This window comes from Rattus norvegicus, chromosome 3 (genome assembly GCF_036323735.1).
Source record: "Rattus norvegicus strain BN/NHsdMcwi chromosome 3, GRCr8, whole genome shotgun sequence".
Lineage (NCBI taxonomy): Eukaryota > Metazoa > Chordata > Mammalia > Rodentia > Muridae > Rattus > Rattus norvegicus.
Window position 1 is genome coordinate 39614112 of NC_086021.1, and position 18549 is coordinate 39632660.

Genomic DNA, 18549 nt, shown 5'->3' on the forward strand with positions numbered 1-18549 from the left:
TTTGGATGTTAGGAAGACACTGGTTTGTGGGGATCTTCCACATGTGCGTCCAGCACACACTGGCATGACATCACTGTCCTCTATGTGACTTCTGACTTCAGGAGGAAAGCTCTTTACCGGAAAGTTGACAAGCACACAGTGGCAGGTACAAGCTTCCTAAAGATTCTAAATCTGGTTTCCTTGAAGTGGGGAATTTGCTTCTTTGTTTTGAGATAATAGATTGCCTGCCAGTTTTCTTCTCAAGAGAGCCCTTCCTGTTGTGGCCACCAACAACTCATGCCAACACAAGCAAGGGGCTTTTCCATGGACAGCAACAGAAGCACCTTGGCCATTGCCACTTGGCCATTTGTCACACACAATATTACCAATGCCACCAACAGAAACTGTATAACAAGGGCTGAGATTTAAATTTTTTAAACTATATTTTTTAGACTAAATATAGTCTGCGGTTACTATCTTTAAAAAATATATTGCATCTGTTTATGCATGTATGCACACAAGTGCTGTGTGTATGTGGAGGCTAGAGGACAACGCTAAGAGCGTTCTCTCCTCCTACCACAGGGACTGACCTCACAGCATCAAGCTGGGTGGCCATCCTCCGACCCAGCTGTCACCATCTTGACGGACCCTTAGCCAGAGGCTTTATTCATCTCACTGTTTACAGCAGCTGGGCCCACATCAGTACCATGAAAAGGGTCAATAGTCTCTTAGTGTTGTGCTCATGACAACAGCTTTCACCTCACAGATACCCTGTCAAGGTCTTGGGCAAGCCTGGGGCTCTAAGAACTGCAGATTGAGAACCATGATACATGCTAGACAATGGAAAACCTTGTCTGCTACTTGACACGATCTTCATTCTATGGGGAAACGAAAAGCCGTCAGTGACCCCATTTCGAGTGGAGTTTTGAAGACCATCCCAGGGTCGGGAAGTGGCTCAGCGGTTAGAGCATTTGCCATGCATACATGAAGACTGGACTTGGCAGTCCCAGAACCCAAGTCAGTGCCAGGTGGGAGTAGTGGCCCACAGGTAGCCTCCGAATTCAGGCACAGGGGATCCCCAGAGCAAGCTGGCTAGCAAGGCTAGCCATATCGGTGAGCTCTGCATTTGATTGAAAGGCCCTAACTCAATGCATAAGGTGGAAGAACAATCAAGGATGATACCAAAATGCATGCTCTGCCACCACATGTAAACACACGCACACAGGGGCATGTACATCTACACGCAGACACATGTATATACACATAGGTGCACGTATATCTACACGCACACGCACTACTTGCAAAAGGCCTGTGCACGGACATGGAAAAAGGCACTGGCTGATGACGGGAAAGTAGAGTTGAAGTTGGAGCAGGAAAGAAGACAGGCTATGAGCTGCTCAGAGCTTTCCAAGCTGGAGAAGACAGTAAGCACGGTGAAGGGCAAGCATGGTGAAGGAGAGAATGATGAACCAATAGATCCCGAGGACAGAAAAGAGCACAAACCGGGAGTTCATGGAAAAGGTGGCGGCCCTGGCTTGGGTGCCTAGAAGAGCTGAGAGAGAAGCTCAGGGCAAAGCACAGTGCCTGGCTCAGGAGGCAGGAGCTGTTGCCACCTCTGTGAGACCTCTCTGGGCCACTTCTGAGAAAAGCAGCCTCGGGTGGAGACTCCTTGACTGGCCTTGACTACGCTGAGGACTGTCAAAGACAAACAAACAGAAGACAGAAGGGGTGGTGTGGCCAAAGCCTTTAGGTCTCCCTGCCTGGGATCTCAGATCCAGGCGGGTCCTTCCAGCAAGCAGGGATCCTTCCTTTTAGGATCCCTGCAGATCCTTCCTTTTAGGAAGAATCTGGCTCAGTCATCAAAGACAGACAGAGAGGGCCCTCTGTGTCTGTGTACCAAGTTGGGTTTAGAGAAAAGAAGGGTCAGGGCACGAGTTTTGAAGGCCCCAAGTCCCAGCTCATGGCTAGATAGTTTCCTGGGACTACATTCCCAGCTCTTCTTCCTATGTGCAGCTGACTCCCCCTTCCTCTCCAGACCAGGACACAGGAGAAACATGGAATAAACAGAGAAGTTTAAAGAAAAATAATCTATAATCTTGCATGTCAGACATGATCATGCTTACGATTTTACTGTTTGGGGATGGGGAAACGGCTCAGACAGCAAAGTACTTGATTAAAGCATGGAGACCCGATAAGTCAGACTCCTGAGCTCAATCCCCAGCAACCACATTTTAAGAGTCGACTGGGCACAGCGGTGCACACCTTTAATTCCAGCACTTGGGAGACAGAGGCAGGCCTTAGTGAGTTCGAGGTTTCCCTGATCAACTTACCAAATTCTAGGAGAGCCAGAGTTACATAGAGACCTTGTTTCAAAAAAACAAAGCAAAACAGGAGTTGGGTATGGCGCACACTTGTGACCCAAGTGCTGGGCAGAGGGACACAGGCTGGTCTCTGAGGCTGTATGGTTGGTTAGTCCGCCTACCTGTCGAGTTCTGGGCAAGCAGGGACTGCTGTCCCTAACAGAGGAGATGGGTGTCCCCTGAATAACACCACCCGAGCTTGACCTCTGACCCCCACACATGGTCACACACTTGGGAGCATGCTCATGCGCGCGCGCACACACACACACACACACACACACACACACACACACGTAGACGCTCAATGGCCTTGGTGTTTTAATATGGTAATGCCTAGATGTTCCTGCTAAACGATATTTTTGATCTATCCTCTGGTCCCTCTTTTAGACACAGAGGCTGTTTCTCTGATGATTGTGATACATGATTTTCAATTCCAAATGCAGACAGGAATTTGGGCCTAAGCCATCCTGGAGAACGGCATTCCCTTCCGTCTGCATGGTATTTGACATCGATCAAAGCCCTTTTACATACATTAATAAAAAGCAACATTTTTACAATATTTTACTAAATGTTCCCAGATGTGCATGAAACATCTGTCAAACGCTAACAATCATCTATCTCGGGAAGCAATCATGGGAACAAGTGGAAAGATGAACTCAAATAATGACAGCTCCATTTGATTGATCCCCACTGTATGCTGGGTGCCGTGCTAAGCATTTTATACCTCATGTAGTCCGAGATACTCTGTGAAGCACACAGTTAACGTCCTGCATTAAGGTATGAAGTGGGGCCTTAAACTCACTCGTAGTGACATGGTGGAGCTGGAACTGTAACCCAGGCTCATGTGATCCCAAGCCCTGAGCCCTGACCAATCCCACAGCACTGTCTTCAAGGGCTTTCAAGACCAGTAGCACTAATTGTGTGACAAGTGTTTGTCAAATGGTGACTTTTCAGACTTCTAAACCTCTTCTGTGTCTTCACCCTACTGTACTGGCATCTAACAGTGTCATCCAAAATGTTTGGTGACTCCTTGGCCGTACGAACCACGAAGAGAGAGAGATGCCTCTCCCTGAGAAAATGACAAAGCGAAACATAAAATTCTAATCTAAGAATATTAGAAAAAACAACAAAAAACAATTAACGTTTTCAAGAGAATAAACCAAACCCTAAGGGAATGGATAATTTTGAGAGCCAAAGATGTGTTATCTAGAAAAAGATCGGTAGAATATGAAAAAAATCTATAATTGTGAATGTTTACCGAGTATTGCAAACATAATAACCTGAACACAGATTCCTGCCAGAACCCATGGCTGACATCACACTGGCACAGTTAGAAATGGCAAACGCTACACGATCCCCCTTCAAATTATGATCATAGTAAACATAAGGATAAAATGGTATTCTAAAAAAGAAAGAAGATCCAGGCCTGGTGACTCATGCCTTTAACAGCACTCAGAAAGCAGAAGCAGATGAATCTCTGAATTTGAGTCCAGCCTGGTCTACAGAGTGAGTTCTGGGACAGTCAGGGGCTACACAGAGAAACCCTGTCTCGAAAAAACAAAAAAAAATATTTAAAAAGGAAAAGTAAAACTGTCAATCTTAGCAAACACATGGTAAGGCTGCATAATTAAAAGGCTGGGAAGAATCCTGCACAACTGTGACTTGGACATAGAGGCAGGAGGATTGTATATTAGGGACCTCCTGGGTTACATATTGAATTCGAGGTCAGTCTGAACTGCCTGTATCAAAACTAAAAAGGGGCTAGAGAGATGCTTCAACAGCTAAGAGCACTGGTTGTTCTTCCAGAGGACCTGGGTTCAATTTTTAGCATCTACAAGGTAGTTCCCAACTGTCTGTAACTACAGTTCCAAGGGATCTGACACCCTCCCACCAAGGCACATAAAATAAAAGTTTTTAAATTTATTTTAAAAAGCTAAAATATTTATTCTAAAAAATTTATTTTAAAAAGCAGGCCTTCAAGAGAGTTAAAAATACACAAATAAATAGAGAACCTGTAGAACTCACCAACAGGCAAACTATAAAGACACAGCCACAGTGGTCGTACCAGTCATCGGATGCTTTTTAGCCGGGGTAAAGAGAACCTGTCTACAAAACTGTAAGAAAACAGAAGCTCCAGAGAAGGCAGCCAGGGTAACTCAGAGTGGGAAATCTAAGTGGCGAAAACTCTGCTTGAAGACAGTGAGGCTCATTAGTAATCCCAGAAACGCAGACGAGGTGATGAGGTGCTGCTCGTGTGGATCAGACAGGCAACTGTTAATTAATTAATTACGCCATAGCCAGGTGCCGGCAAGAATGTGGGAAATGGGGTGTTTACACAAACTGGTGGGAGGGCAAGTTAGTACAATCACCCTGGGGTGTCAGGTGAGTGTGTCCATTCTTTGAATAGATATTTATTGAGGAAATTGCTCTAGGTTGGAGGAATGGAGCAGATAACCAGGTCCCTTGAAGTCTTGGGGTGAGAAAATAGCATTTTCAGTAACATAATAATATAATAACATAGCATAAAATAACATAATAAATAAGTAACATTAGTAAAGAGTCCACTTCTACTCTAGAAGTAGAGAGGACCTCTTACACGTGGGTACCAGGGACACACAGAAAGTCACTTAGAGTGGCTCCGCTTGCCACAACAAGGGTGAAGGAAGCAGCTTGACCTCTCTTTGCTAAGAACTAATGAGGGACAGAGAAACTGTGGTTTATCAGATGAAATACTGTGTAGCCAGTGGCATGAACAATGGACACCCAGCAGAGGTCTAGATGTGTCACATGCAGTAAACATCAAAACACAGTGCGGGGGGTTGGGGAGGCTGGTTACAACAGGGCACAGTGTTGTGTCATTTAGATAAAACAAACACACAAACAAACACCCTGGTGTATAGAATAGTCATCTGTACTGTCTGTGAATGTATGTGTCTTTGGCAAAAAGAACAGGGAGTAGTGACTTTTTATGGAATACAGCATAAGTGACGTTTGAATGATGGTTATACAAATTATATGAAGGTATAAAACCGTCAAAGTATACATGCAATTAACTTTTCAAAATTAAAAAAGAAAACCCAGAAATCTGAAATAGATAAATCAAGTCCATCTATGGAGATTACACAGTTATCCACTGTATTGTCTGGAGAGATAAAATGTTCCATGATTAATAATATAGATGTTTCACTTTGTAAAAGCAGGAAACAGACAAAAGGTGCCTGCTCTGGGCATGGAGGGAATCTCTGGTGCTCGCCCAGCCCAGCCCAGCCTGGGTCAGCTGATGCAACTGTGGCCCTAAAAGGCACGTCATCAGCTGGGAGCCAGGAGCAAGGAAAAGGCGCAGGGAGCCTCAGCTGGAGGAGGGGGAGGCAAAGCAGGTAAGATAGCTGGCGGTGTGGGGGTTCCTTGGTGGGAGCTAAAGGCCAGAGAGTCTTTTGTACTACGTGAAAAGGTGGCCTGTGCAGAAGGGTCAGTCCCTTCTTGGCACCGACCACTTGGCTAGCTCCCTTCCTCGCTGGTCCCAACATGCGAGCTTGCTCCTGGGACGTCAGCAAAGACTCAGATGGCTACCCAGTCTCTGAAAGCACAGATATGGACAAAAGTTGTTCGTTTGTTGAGTTTGTGATTGATAGTCATAGACCTCTTTTTAATGATGTACAACTGTGTGCTAATAGGGCGCCCCACTCTCCCTAGCCCTCCTTACTGAATGCCCCATCTTCCCCTCTGAGTGATGTGCTTCTGACCTATTTTTCTCCACCCCTCCCCCACCTCTCACTGAGGATCGAACCCAGGCCCTTGTCCACACAGGGCAAGGGCTCTACCTTTAAGCTGCATTCCTAACCCTCTTTGTTTCATCTTTCTTTTAGTTCCTTGGAATCCGTGTTTCCTGCTCCCTCCACTGGTCTGCACCTGATCAGACATGGGGACTGCCGAGGTGCCTGTCACACTCGTCCGGAGCCTCAATCAGCACTCCAGGTCTTCTCTATCCCTTGGCCATCATGGTGGCCTAAGTGGACTCCCTTTTAGAGTGGCATCTTCCTCTTCTCTTCAAAGCCCACTTCAAGAGTCCCCTTCTGGAGGCAGAGCAAACACTTTCCTCTGTGCCCTGAGAGCACTTTGAGTCATCACCCCCTACGCTGCCTGCTGGTGTCACACTGGAGGCCCTGCGCTCTCTGACAGGTGGCCTGTTTCCTAGGCCACCCTGAAACCCTGCCTCCAGCTCACTGCAGGCTACAGAGCAAGTTTTATAAGACATTTGCTGAACAAGTCACTTTTTTTTATTTTGCATAAACTGCAAATATAATTTTAATTGGATTACCAACTTATTCAAACACTATTCAACTCTAATTAAACAAAGAGGCCTTTATTCACCACGGATCCCAGAGATGTTGGCTACAGGCGGTGAGAAAACTGGAGGCTCTTCAGAGCTCCACGTACTACAGGAGAGGGCTATATTTGGGAGCCAATTAATTTCACAATGTCGAAAACTAATGCATTTAAGATTCTGCTGTTCGCATCCATTTTTCCCCATTAAAACATTTTAACTGCGCAGTGCCTGTCATTGTCTTAGTGTGTGTGAGAGCTTTCAAGTAGGGACCTCAGGGTGGCCGGGCATCGCTAGCGCTCGCGCCTTGCTTCTGAAATTGCAGTTAATTTCGAGACACCTTCAAATCGACACATTGTCACACACGTGAGAGCCGGGCACCCACGAATGCCTCTGTGCGGGTAGGGCTGCCTCCCTTCCTCTCTGCTGCAGCGCTTTCCCCAGAAGACCTCACCTTTAGCAGTGTCTGCTGCTGACGGATGAGCCGACAGCTGTGAAACCGGTGAGGATGAGCGCAGTGATAATAGTGACATTTACTGAGCGCTGACATGCGCTTTACAGCTGACCTGTCCAGAACGGGGATGACTCTCTTCCTGTGAAGCTGTTCTTCCTGCTGTCGCCCTCACGGAAACTGCTCTGCTCTCAAGCCTTCGTTCTGAGTCCCTGGCCTCTTCCCTGGTGGGTCCAGGCTCCACACCAGCCAGCTGAGCAGAGCAGGGATGGGGGTCAGGGCTTTTGTGTCATGTCTACGTGTCCTTCAGGAACCTAGCTTCACACTGATCCTGCCCATCTTGGGGCCTGTCACCCTTTTCTGTAGGACACAGACCAAGCTCCCTCCATGCCTTCCTCAACCCCAACTCCATGGCAGGGAGCTTGCATATCTTGCTTCCAAACAAATCATGAACCTTCCTAGCACTCCCTCTCTCTCTCTGCCCATCCACATGGCTACTTCGGATTGCTCCTATATTCCCCTAGGCTTCTGCTCTATACAGGAAGAACTCTTCAGATGCCACGCCTGTCTCCACCAGCTGGTTCCAGAGCAACTAAAAACCAGTTTATGCCACCAGGGCTTCTACTGACTTAGAACAAGCTCTGTGCCCCTTACTTAGCCTCTACGACTCCGTCCACTGCTAAGGATTGGAGTCCGATGGCCCTTAAGCGAGTGAACTGTCAGTGTCCCCACAGCCACTTAAGCTACAGCTACAGAATTTGGAATGGTGTCCAGCAGGCCAATCACTCAGCCTGCGCAGTCCTGAAGGTCACAGGGCACTCAGCTATAGTGTGGGCTGAGAAATGCTAATTTCAACACGCCTTGCATGACTTTGGCCCACCAGTCTTTTAGGGAGCATCCACAGAAGGTGCCCAGAGGGTGTGTGGCCTGCTACTGCCAGAGCCCAACAGCGATTCAGTTGTTTACTTCCCTCCTCAAGGCACAGACGGAGTGGCCCAACTCTCCTTAGGTGCATGGATCACAATGGCCCTCCAGGTTAATCGATGGACTAGATCTCTGTGGCCGATCCTGAGGGACAGGAGAGGCTCCCCACTTCCCTAGACTCTCACCTCATCTGCTCGCTGATGTTCAAATCATTTTAACAGAAAACAAAAGCCTTTTGCTTTGTAGTGAGAGAGTTTATTGTAGATTAGCAAAGGAAAGATTGCTGCTTCACAGGTCTCATGGTTTCCAAGGATGGTGGAAATAGGTCAGATCAGACCTACAGAGGCTCAGAAGACAGAGTATGAATCTGTCTGTCTCCTCCTGTGCAAGGATCACCTCAAATAAAGAGGATGCCTGCTGGTTCCCTTCACGGTCCTGTCCTGCCTGCTATGTCTGGGCATGGTTTATTTCCTGAGGACCCGTGTGTTGGGGGCTTGGCCCCAGATTAGTGGCTTGGGAAGTAGTAAGCCTTACGGAGGTAGGATCTAGTGGCAGGGCCGGAGGCTGGTTGGGGTATGCCCTTGGTGGGGATTAGGGCTGTTCTCAGGAGAGTGTGATTTGAACCTGAAACTGGCTGTGCCCTACATACACTCTGTGTATCAAGGCCTGACCACTTTCTCCCACTGTCTCCACTCTCTATAAAAGGATCCTTACCAGAACTCAGCTGTTGCCATCACTGTGCCTTTGAACAACCCAAATTGTGACCTAAAAAAAGCCTTAAGTATTTTTTTTTCATGTTTATTTATGTTTTGAAGCAAGGGCCTTGGTCCACAGCCCAGGCTCACCTTGAACTCCAGGCAATCCTCCCTCCTCAGCCTCTTAAGTCCTAGGATTATGGACATAATCCACATCTGGCTACATGGCTAACTGTGTTTGGTCAGCTTTTCTTCACTGCAAAAAACACCTGAGATAATGTGCTTAAAAGCCTATTTGGAGTAAATGTTCTAGAGGTTACAGATCATGATTGGGCATAGTCTGCTTCTGGGCCTGTAGGAGGTAGCACGGTGCGGTGGGAAAGCTGTTCTCTCTATGGCAACCAGGAAATAAAGACACAGAGGAAGGGGCTGGAGTCCCAGAACCCCCCTTGAAAGCTTGTCCTCCAAGGCCCAAGACCTCCCACTGGTCCCTACTTCTTAGAGCTTCCTCCACCTGACAGGCTTAGAACTAAGCTTGTTCCTGAGCCTCTGGGGGCGTTCCAGGTCCCAGAACAGCAAGCCCCAGCTGGGACACATACCAGTGGCTTTTAGTTAATCTTCTCCTTCATGTTTTGTTGATGGTCTAACCCTTTCTTTAGCCTGTGAGACCACACAGGTTGGTACTGGCTCTAAAGCGCCCCTGGAAATTTGCCCCACACATGGGAGAGGTTTGGAAAATGCTTGTTACGTGAGTGGTTCTATAATCCCAGCCATTTCTTTCTCCATGTCTGCTCAAAGAATAAAAATCCATCTTCAGTTTATAAATAGCTAATCGTGAGAGAACAAAAGAGACCAAATTAATGTGATGTTCATAAATCCCTATCCAAAGTGATTCCATACAATTACCGTCTTCCTGGAAGGAAGAAAACCTATGACCAAATTAGCTAAGTGATAAATATAGCCCAGGAAAGCTGGTTACACCAGGAGTAATCGCTGGAGAGCTCAACTCCTGCCCTTGGGGTAATTTTAGAATTTAGGGCTTCACCAGTAGAGCAAGGAAATATTGAATTTATTTTTTCAAGTGAACTCAAGCGGAAAGGCTACATAATACTAGAGAAGTATTAATGGCACTTAGTGCAAATTTATAACGTTCTTGTGCATGTCTTTAAATTATTTTCATTATTTTCCATGTGCTGTTTAGCTAACATACAAATTCCTGTGTCATAAAATGCTATCAGTGAGCCAGAGGCATCTGGGGTGGGGCTTAGAGTTCGGCTGTCGCCCATCGCACACAGGGTCCTGAGCTCTGGGAGCACACACTGAGCAAGCACAGCACAGTGGGGAAAATAAAACAAACAAAAGCAAGCAAACAAACAGGAACTGAGCGTGGGCCTGGCTTGGCCTTACCAGGCTGTGGGAGCTTAGGCAGTGATCTCGTTCCTGAGGCTGAGTTTCCTTCTTTGAGAAAGAGCATTTGCAAAGGTCTTTCAGATTGCACCACGTGTACAGCTAACAGTAATCAGTAATGACAACGGTGTGTCGAGTCCTGGGACAGTGAGGCATTGGCAAACACTCCCAATTAGTTTTCAGGAGTTAGAGAGATGGGACATCAGTTTCTTCACTGAAGGAGATCTGATGTTAGCAGCTCATCCCTAAGCTTCGTGTGCTACCTACTTTACTAAGTGCACACTAGGGCCTGAGCACAGAGCTCGGTGCTTGTCCAGCACTGGTGAATGCGAGGTCCTGGGTTCCACACTTTGTACCAAAGTGCACACGCGCGCGCACACACACACACACACACACACACACACACATACACACACTGAGCAAAGTCAGGAACCATCGCTAGCTGGTTTCTCCCCAGAAAAATACAACTGAAAACACCCCTGGGTGATCCTAAGTACTTCGACCTCCTGTACTCACCCTCCGTTTATTGCTTTCGTCCTGGACACTTTCAGAGAAAATTTTTTATTTCAAAGTCAATGTCAAGTCCTTTAAAGAACATGGCCCAAGGTGTGATGCCCACGAATGAGTCCTGCTGTAGGATTGGACTCTCCCTATGAAACTTCTGGAAGTCAGTTAGTCCCCTTAGCCCTCTGAGTCACAGTCCTGAGTACACACACAAGTAAGGAATGTCTCACAGCCACCCTTCCTTCTATCTGCCTTTCCAACATGAGGACACAACAAAACAACCAAGCAAACCCCAAGGTTGCATGCATGACTCTGTATAGAGAGCCAGGGCTACAGATGACTCCCATGCAGCTCTGACCCAGGAAGGCTCAGCCGGGAGTCTCTAGTCCATCAGCCCAGCTCGCTCATTTCCGGGTCACCGGGAAAATCACCGCATAAATACTTGCCTAGTCAGGACAGGCAGATAAACAACTAAGGGCGGGAATCGTGCCAAGGGAGGGCGCAGGGGTCCTGCTTTGCCTTATGTGTTGCTGAGACAAAATATCTGACCTAAGAAACTCAAAGAAGAAATTAATCTTGGCTCACGGTCTGAGGAAACAGCCCATTCTGGTGAACGGGCATCTGCGTATTGCATCCACAATCAGGAAGCACAGGGAGGCGAATGCCCACGTCTCCTTTTCATTCAGTTTAGGACTACAGTTGGTGCCATCCTCAGTTAAGATGGGTCTTCCCACCTCAATTAACATAATCCAGATGCCCCTTCCCAGCATGCCCAGAGGCTTGTCTCTTAGGTGACTCTAAACCCTCAAGAAGCAAGCGTGTGCCCCATTTCTTAGGCAAAGAGGGCTTCAGGAGATGAGCTTGAGCTGATTTTGGGGAGGTGAAAGGTCACTTGCTGGAAACAGAGGGGCATCATGGGTAGAGGGAAGAGTATTGCCAAAGATGAGAGAGGGGACGTCACGCTTAGGATCTCCAACAGTAGTGAAAAACATGGGAGGTAGAATCCCAAAATTCTTGAACCCCCAGCAGAGCCAACCTCACTTAAGAGACAAAAGTGGAACAAAACACACTTGAAGCCCACTGCGGACAGCAAGACAAAACCAGGAGTGGGGGACATGCTTAGAGAGGGAACTGTCTGAAGAAGTGGTACCTAGAGGCCAGGCCATTAGGGTTGAGAAAGACTGTGAACAGCAGCCAAGAGAGCCCAAAGAACGGTAACCAGGTTGCCATACGGCGCCAGGCTGTAAGGGGCTGCTGCCACGTGCACAACGGTTGGGAGGTGGCAGACGTGCTGCCCATCCACAGCCGCCTGACATCTTCAGGAACTCTGGTTTGGCTGCTGCAGGCATCAGTGACATTCTCAGTTGGTTCCCAGATGCAGCCAAGCTATGGTGGCAGATTCAGGTGCCTGTCAGAGGCTCGACCTACTCCTTGGTCGTCGATGGGGCCCTTGAGTTTGAGGCTCCTGGCGTGCATGCCACTCTCTCTTGTATTTGTCATCACTCGCACGAGGTCACTGACCCCCACAGAAGGAAGCTCCAGGAATCCCCCTATCCCGGGTAAGCCAGCTGTCAAGTGTTGAGTGAATCCCTAAGTCGGGACCACCGGGGTTTGGTGGCTTGTCCATTCCACGCTGCGTGCTTCTGTTCCCTTATGAGCAGCCTATGAATATTCAAGACCCTTTCTAAGCTGGTTGTTAAGAGCCACTGTGGAAGAGTATTTACACCGTGGGGAAAACGCAAACACGAGCGGAGGAGTGTGGAGTGTTTTGTTTTGTGTTTTGAAAGCCAGTTTATTAGCACGTCTCTTCATTCCAAGGCAACAAGGAAAGAGAAAACAAATGTCAGATTGCTGTCTTTGATTTCTGGGAGCAGGTGTATAAGACTCAGGAAGACTCTGAGGGGGCTGGAGAGAGGACCAGCAAAGACGGCTGCTGCCGGGCCTGATGCTATGAACCGACATGATGGAAGGGAAGGAGTGACCCTCACAAGATTTCTTCTGACCACTACACACGTGCTATGGCTCATGTCTCACCCCCGACTCTCGCCAATAAACAAACAAACAAACAAAAAACTGCTGTATTAAGAGAAAGAGTCGGGCTGGAGAGATGGCTCAGTGGTTAAGAACACCCGACTGTTCTTCCAGAGGTCATGAGTTCAATTCCCAGCAACCACATGGTGGCTCACAACCATCTGTAAAGAGATCTGATGCCCTCTTCTGGTGTATCTGAAGACAGCTACAGTGTACTTATATCTAATAAATAAAATAAATCTTTAAAAAAAAAAAAGAGAAAGAGTCCAATTCCAAATAGCTAAATAAAACAAAGTTTTTTGTTGCTTTTTTTCTTAATTCAGAAAGAGAAGCCCTGAGAGTATGAAAAATATAATTCTGCAATTTGAATGAGGCTGCCACACAGGTGCAGAGGCGTTTTGTGTGCTGCTATTGGCTGGAGGACTTTGACTCCATTACTTCATGACAATGAAAAGGGAAGTGGCGGTGGACAAGGTCCCGGTGGAAATTGTTTCCGGGAAGGGAGCCTGGCAGCCAGCCCCTGCCCTAGCTGCCTGTACATGAGGAGTCAAGTATTGGAATCCTGATGGTGAGCCTCCTGGTAGTGGGTGACAGGTGCCACTAGCAGAAGTTGCTCAGGCTATGGGGTTTCTCCTCTGTCCCCAACATGATTGTGTCATTAGCGGAGCTCCTCAGCTGGGAAGCCTAGTCACAGTGATGGGTGCTAGTGGAAGTCGGAAGGGGAGAGAATCAGTGCAAAGGAGTGGGGGAACTTGTGTTTAATGAGCACTTATTTTGCCACCACGTACAGACCTTGATGTCCTTCGATGTGTGAAGCCATACCCCAAGCCCTTAGATGAGTAACTTACTTGGCCCTCTCCATGGCCCTATGAAGTAGCCACAAGTCTCCCTCATTTTACAGAGGAGAGAAAGCCTAGGCTGCGTTTACCCAGTGAGAACGCAGTGATGCCGAGAAAGAGTCAGAGCAAGGACTCCGGGACAGCTCTCTGTCCTGGCCAGTGGAAATGACAGTAAAGAAAGGATTGTCATCGACTGGAACTCTGGCCTCCTTTTAGTCAATATTCATCAAAAGATGATATGGCCTCAATATTACAAAGATGGAGAAAATGGAAACCTTACGATCCTTTTTATAATTAGCAAACGGTAGTAATTATACATGGTGGGTACTGTTGGTTGAGTAACATCTCCCACGTCTAAGGACTCTAAAAGTGTTGGGTGTTCATGCTGCTTTACTCTGCCCCCTTCCACATGCCGGGCTCTGGGCCTCATAAACGTGTAATCTGGACCCTTGCAGTGAGTGGATGTGGTGGGTCAGAGCTGAGGCCTGAAGGCCGACCTTGCCCAAGGTCACAGAGCTGGAAGTGACTGAGCAGACTGGATTTAGGGATCTGGAGCTCCATCGTCCATTCCCCTAATCTACCTGCCAAACATGTGGCCTTTCACAGTGCGAGGGAGCACATGCCACCACTGCTGCATCGACAACACGGAGAGGCAAGCAGGGAGTGGGTTTTCTGAGTTCCCCGCAGCCCGTGTGAAGGGAGTGCAGACAGAAATGTCACGTGATGCAAGCTCAGGACCTGATCCCCTAGGCACACTCCCCCCCTGGAATTTCTCAGCAAGAGCATCTGCCCCAGAAATGTGGCATCTTGGCAGTGAGGGTGATGAACAGGCCAGCCGGGCCGATCTCCCACCTAATGCGGGCATCCTCGTCTGCGTCCTGAGTGTGTAACATTACGTGAACTCTAATTAGTAGGCTTAGTGCCCCAGTGACTAACACCTTAGGCAGCAGCAGTGAGCACAGAATCTTCCTTCATTCACCCAGTGCGTTTTCAGTTGGGGACTACTGTGTTCCTAGCTTGGGATAAGACCCAAGTTTAAGCTTCAGGGTCAGTTTTGGAGGAAATTGATGATTTGCTAATTAATTCCTTCGATAAGCTTTTACTCTCACACGCCTAGTATTAAGCTAAAAACTCTAGAGACTCTGAAACTGACTGGTTGAATGACACGTTTACTAGTAAGGACAATGAAGCCACAATGAGTGTAGCAATTAACATTTCGCATGATGTTCATGATTTATGAACCGCTTTCACAGTTGTGGTGGATCCTGTGAGAGATGGACACGAAGCAGGGGTAGGGGAGGTGGCTCATGGGGTAAAGTGCCTGGGGCACAAGCATGAGGACCTGTTTGGATTCCCAGTGCCCACACAGAAAGCTGGAGCAGTGGTACCCACCTCTCATCTGACAAGGGGGCGTGGGGGAAGAGAATCCTTAAGGCTTTGGAACTGATGAGTCCCAGGTTCAATAAAGGACCTGTCTCCAAAAATAGTGTGGAGACTGATGTGGAGTACTCCCGTTATTAACCTCTGACCTCCACAAATGTGCACATACATGTGTGTGCACACTCAGACACATATGCACACACAGACATACATTATACACATTGGAACACAAAGAGAAATGGGCGTTCAGGAAGCTCAGGTGACCTACGCAGGGTCTGTGGTGTGAAAGCCACCATTCCAAAATCTGCCATCATCGGCTTGGACCTGCCAGTGACAGAGAAGAAGCCTGCTGGGTCTTCACAGCCAGGCCCCACTTGCAGAAGAAATCTGAGTTACACAAAGCTTTTTCTGATGTTTCTGAACAAACAACCATGTCTTCTGTTAGTCATCATTTTGGTCTACACGGTCATATTAAATAATGCTCCTGTTGTAGAGCTGTTTCTTCCAGACTGAAGTACTCCCTTATGGAGGGAGGAGGCAGTGTTTCCCCAGACTCTAAGGATACCAGCCCTGTCCCCACAGTTACATGAGGAGTGAGTGTGCAGTTGCAGGGAGAGGAGACTCTCTGGTGAAGCTACTTGCCAGTCTCTCAAGAGCTCCAGTGACACGGCTTTTGCACGTCACCTCCCTCTGGGGTGGGCTTTCAGGGACGCCATAGATCTGGGCCCTCATGCTCCTGTCAGTCAGCCCTCACCCACGCGCTCCTGTGTGCAAAGGACTGGTCTCCAGCTGGGTGCGTCAATGCACACCTGTAATTGTAGCACTCAGGCGACAGAAATGGGAAGATTGCGAGTTCCAGGACAATCTTGGACAGATATAGTGATGCCCTATGTCCAAGATGAAACAAAACAAACACAAAATAGACAAAATCCCCAAATTTAAAAGGCACGGTCTTCTGCTTGGTGTTATTGGAAAGTAGAGGGACTTTTAAGAGGTGGGGCCTAGTGGCAGGAAGTTAGGTCATTGGTTCACTTTTAAAAAGATTTACTTTTAATAATGCACAGGCATTATCAAATATCTGTGTGTCTGTGTGTAGGCCAGAAGAGGGTGTCGGATGCTTTGGGGCTGGACTTAGGTGGTTGCGAGCCACCCTGCATGGGTATTGGGAACCAAACCCAGGTCCTCTGCAAGAGTAGCGTGTGCTTTTAACCTCAGAGGCAGAGCACCAGTCCCTGTAAGAAGAGCAGATTCCTCCACGTGCCTTCCAGCACAATGTGCTGGCTCACCACAGGCCCAAGAGCACCAGAGCCAACCCAGTTTTGTACTTCCAAAATCATGAGCAAAAGTAAGGTGACTTAGGGATTCTTTCTGGCAATGACCAGCATATCTAGAGATCAGAGACAGAATCCTCCCTAGGAACACAAGGTGGTATGGATTGTAGAGAGAGTGCCCTGCAGCTTGGGTCAGTTCCCACATTGCACAGATCAAGGGAAGAAGAGAAATATTAGTTTTAAAGGGCAAGGAGTCTGGAGCAACACATTAGCAGTGATGTTTGCCAGGAAGAGAGAAACTGTTGATCAATACCAAGTAACTCCCGCACAAATGCCACACGGACCTTTACGGGACCTTTTCTGGGCATGGAGAAGCGTCCCCTCAGCTCCCAATGAGGCTAATGTGGGATCTGGCATGAGCTAAGCCTGGTTCAATCCTCCCCTCTGCCCAAGTCCTACGGCGAACCTGGAAACAGTCAAATGGCATCGTATACTCGGTAGGGTTATGGTCCTGACTAAAGTAACTCTCAGTTAAATCCAGTGGTGATGATGACAGGGAGGGCAGAGGAGCCATCAAGAAGCCATGGGTGCCCACTCCTTCTCATTCCTGCATGTTCCTCACAGGCTGCCTTGGACAGGGTGTTGTCCCTTGAAGCCTGATGGCTTACAGATATGCCAGGCCTGTGTCAAATTCCCACCAATGACTTCTCAGCATAAATTAACTGGCGCAAATACTTTGAAATGGCTGCTACAGAATTATGTGACAGCTTCTAGGAGGACCTATAAAAATAGCTAGTGTCAGAGAATGGCCACTCGATGCACAGAGGTTTCTCATGAATTTAATTTCTCCTTTCCTTCTGGCTTGTAATCCTTCTTTGTAACAAGGAGGAGGGTGGGAGCAGGCACCAGGTGCCCCACTATCAAAATAAGTAGTGCTAACAGCCAAAAGAATTCCAGATTAGCTAAAACCATCATAAACATAACAGTATTTCTCTATACTTATATGGAAGCAATTTATGTAAATCGGTGCCGTTTACCAAGGACGTCTGTGTGCGTTGCTGTGTCACCTGCCTTATTCTTATACACTGAGCACTCACGGAGGCGGCACATCTGTGTATTAGCCCTCTTAACTTTCACAGCCGCCCAGCGTTATGTCTCTTTCTGTGGATGAGGAGCAGTGTTGGGAGGGGGGCTCACCTGGCATCCCACAGCTAAACATGGGGGACTACCGTTGGAACCTGAGCCTGCTTCTGTTTGCAAGGAGCACTGTTCCCTGAGTCTCATTTCACCCCAGGAGCTAAGCACAACCACACGGTATTGGGGCATCGTCTACTGGAGGAGAGAGAATGCCTTTGGTGACTATTGAATCTGGAGGAAGACAGTGCGCGGAGGGGGCCCAGACACCCACTGCCTGCTCATTTCTGCTGCTTACAGGCCTGACTCTGGTTCCTCGCAGCCCTGCATGTGGGCTGCAGGGAAAACCTCACTCTGGATTCTTGCCTGAAGACGCTTCTCTCTCTGGTCTTACCTCTTCCGTGAGGTTCTCGTTACTCCTTTATCTTATTCTCAAATCATTCTGACGCTAGGTGGAGGCAAGGCCCCCAGCTCTGATTGGTTGGTCTGATCTGCTTGGTCTGATGCTATTTGTATTCTAACTACCTGCCCTCAAGATCTGGCAGCCCCCAACTGACAGCAGCCCCTTGGGCACACCAAGTGATGCTGGTCAATAGATGGCTAGAGCCTGTGATTGGGCAGTAGAGGGAGAAAGGTGGGACTAGAGGACCGAGTGAGGGGGTTTCGGGGGAGGGGTGGGTGGTGGGAGAGGACTGGGAGAATAGTGCAAGCCAGAATGAGAGATGGACCACGGGCACGTGACCAGGAAAACAACAAGTAACGAGGAACGTTATGGCTGGGAAATAAGTTAGAATAGCGCCCAACCTAGGCTTGTGGCTTGTAATAAAATAAATAAAACACCTAGATGGCATGTCAGGGGCTGGCTGGAAGGACAAGTCCCACTTACAGTTCCATGTGACTTCCAATTCACAAGAGGCTTACAGGCAGTCAGGGGTGTGCCAAGTCAACATTACGCTGTGTGAAGGTGATTTTCTTAATGCAGATTAATCCACACAGTTTAATGGGAAATGGAGGGGCGGGGAAATATTACAAAAATGTCTTAAGTGTGAAGCAAACTACAAGAGAAAACATAAATCCAAATGAATGCACTGTCCATAGAGAGGGTACTAAACTTCCCCCATCTAAGGTGCAGTATAAGGTGACCCGAGGACTCCTAACAAGTGCCAAGGACAGATATTTTCAACTACCAAGCATGGGCTAAAACCAGTTTATTTGGAGACAAGTAAGTCCTTATAATACACACACAGACT

General features: G+C 47.9%; 1 protein-coding gene and 1 long non-coding RNA gene across 8 annotated transcripts in view; one reads left to right on the plus strand and one right to left on the minus strand.

The window, feature by feature from the left end:
- Positions 1 to 18549, minus strand: part of Ttll11 (tubulin tyrosine ligase like11) — a 225180-nt gene that overhangs the window by 106398 nt on the left and 100233 nt on the right. The window lies entirely within an intron of this gene.
- LOC134486079 (uncharacterized) lies at positions 5537 to 6890 on the plus strand. Its single transcript, XR_010064767.1, has 2 exons — positions 5537 to 5716; positions 6206 to 6890. It is a non-coding gene; the product is annotated as an uncharacterized LOC134486079 (long non-coding RNA).